Source organism: Nicotiana tabacum, chromosome 8, assembly GCF_000715075.1.
Source record: "Nicotiana tabacum cultivar K326 chromosome 8, ASM71507v2, whole genome shotgun sequence".
Lineage (NCBI taxonomy): Eukaryota > Viridiplantae > Streptophyta > Magnoliopsida > Solanales > Solanaceae > Nicotiana > Nicotiana tabacum.
The window spans coordinates 123399370-123402267 of NC_134087.1; positions in this window are offsets into that span (position 1 = coordinate 123399370).

Consider the following 2898-nt stretch of genomic DNA (forward strand, 5'->3'; position numbering starts at 1 on the left):
ATCTTTATCGACCGGGTTTTTGACCAAATGATCGACCAATGCTTGGGCTTTCATCGCAGTCTGAGTCACATAGATGATGTCAAACTCTGTGAGCAAGATTTGCCACTTCGCAAGTCTTCCTGTCGGCATAGGCTTTTGAAAGATATACTTCAACGGATCCAAGCGTGAAATGAGGTAAGTAGTGTAGGATGACAAATAATGTTTCAATTTCTGAGCCACCCAAGTTAGGGCACAACATGTCCTTTCCAGATGAGTGTACTTAACCTCATAAGCCGTGAACTTCTTGCTAAGATAGTAGATGGTATGTTCCTTTCTGCCGGTGATGTCATGTTGCCCCAGTACACAACCAAATGAATTTTCCAAGACTGTCAAGTAAAGAATCAAAGGTTTCCTGGTTCTGGCAGAACCTTGACAAGTATCCTTTTATCTTATCAAATGCTTCTTGACACTCATCAGTCCACTTGACCGCAACATCCTTCTTCAGCAATTTGAAAATAGACTCACAAGTTGTCGTGAGCTGAGCAATAAACTTGCTGATGTAGTTCAACCTCCCTAACAGACTCATCACTTCAGTCTTATTCCTCGGAGGTGGCAATTCTTGGATGACTTTGATCTTTGATGGGTCCAACTCGATGCCTCGCCGGCTGACTATAAATCCCAACAGCTTTCCGGATGGAATACCAAATGCGCACTTGGCAGGGTTAAGCTTGAGGTTGTACCTGCGAAGTCTCAAGAAGAATTTCCTCAAATCCCCAACGTGGTCGGCTTGACGCTTTGACTTTATGATCACATCATCCATGTATACCTCAATATCCTTATGTATCATATCATGAAACACCGTAGTCATTGCTCTCATGTAAGTTGCCCCGGCGTTCTTCAAATCAAATGGCATTACCCGGTAGCAATAAGTTCCCCATGGCGTGATGAATGCCGACTTTTCTGCATCTTCTTCATCCATTAGAATCTGATGATACCCGGCATAGCAATCCACAAAAGATCCTATCTCATGCTTGGCACAATTATCGATCAAAATGTGGATATTGGGTAGTGGGAAGTTGTCCTTCGGACTTGCTTTGTTGAGATTGCGATAATCGACGCATACTCTGATCTTGCCGTCTTTCTTTGGCACATGCATGACATTAGCCAACCAAACGGGATATCGAGTGACCTGAATGACCTTTGCATCCAACTGTTTGGTGATTTCTTCTTTAATTTTCACACTCATATCAGTTTTGAATTTCCTCAACTTTTGCTTGACGGGAGGAAACACTGGATCAATGGGCAATTTGTGGACCACTAAATCAGTGCTCAAACTCGGCATGTCGTCATATGACCATGCAAAAACATCTTTGAATTCGATGAGTGCTTTGATTAACTCTTCCCGGATCTTTGGCTCGAGGTGGACACTTATTTTAGTCTCTCGGATATTATCTATGTCTCCTAAATTGACGGCTTCTGTATCATTCAGGTTGGGTTTGGGTTTTTCTTCGAAGTGAATTAACTCCTTACTAATCTCTTCGAAGGCCTCATCCTCATCGTATTTTGATTCGTAATCACAATCTACTTCTTGAACTATTATTTTGGAATCAGATTGATTTTTATGATTGGGCTGAGAATCCCTTATACATGCCATATCATTAGAGCCAGCGTAAAAAGAACTGTACAGAAAAAAAAAGCAAAAGAAAAACTATCAGGAATGATAAAGAAAGGGAAACTGCATTTCATTGAATGATGAAAGATAACAAGGTTTGCACACTTCAAACATACTGAAAGATAAAAATTTGGATTACAACCCTGGAATAATCCAGACAAACTGAAGGAAAATCAAAATAAACTACCAAGACTCTTTTCGAATGGGGAGAGGAGTGGCTTTCCAATTATTAAGCTTTGTTTCTGGCCCAAGGAATTGAATTTCTGCGTTGCTAGGACCTTCACCACTTTCCACCATGTTCACACCATCAAACAACTTTTCAAATATTTCAATTAACTCCTCATCAGGATTAATCATAAAACTGGGAATTGTTGTTACTGGGCGACTTCTGGTACCGGACTTGACAAATGATTTGGAAAGACGTGGGACTGGCTTTGGAAGGACCCATGTCTTCTGTTTTAGCTTTTTGGCCTTTCTTATGTCTGCGACAGTGGGCTTGAATCCCAGACCAAACGTTCCCAAGTTTTCAGGAAGGGACACCGACTATATGATGCCTTGCAAAGATGAGCCCAAACTTTTACTGAGTACAAAACCATTCTTCAAGCTACCATGACTGATGCGGCAGTTATCTTTGGATTTAGAATGTATTTCCCCTTCGAAACATTCTCTACTAATATCATGTTAGAAACCTAGTAGACCCATGGTCCCTGGTCATCTTTCAATTCAATGACCGGTACAATGGCATTGCTGCGAGCACATAAACTATCTTCCCCATGCACCACTATTTCTTGTCTATCCCATTCAAATTTGACTACCTGGTGTAGTGTTGATGGGACTGCTTTAGCGACATAGATCCATGGTCGACCCAACAGCAAATTATAGGAAACAGCTATATCCAGCACCTAAAACTCCATTGTGAACTCAACTGGCCCTATCGTCAGCTCTAGGACTATGTCCCCAACCGAATCTTTACCTCCGCCGTCAAATCCCCGCACACAAATATTGTTCTTATGGATCCTCTCATCTTCTATTTTCATCTTGCTTAGAGTGGAGAGAGGACAGATGTTTGCGCTTGACCCGTTGTCAACCAATACCCGGGTCACCACAGAGTTCTCATATTTTAATGTGAGGTAAAAAGCTCTGTTGTGCTCAGTACCTTCTACAGGCAATTCATCATCGGAAAATGTGACTCTGTTTACTTCGAAGATTTTGTTGGCTATTTTTTCTAAGTGATTCACAGAGATCTT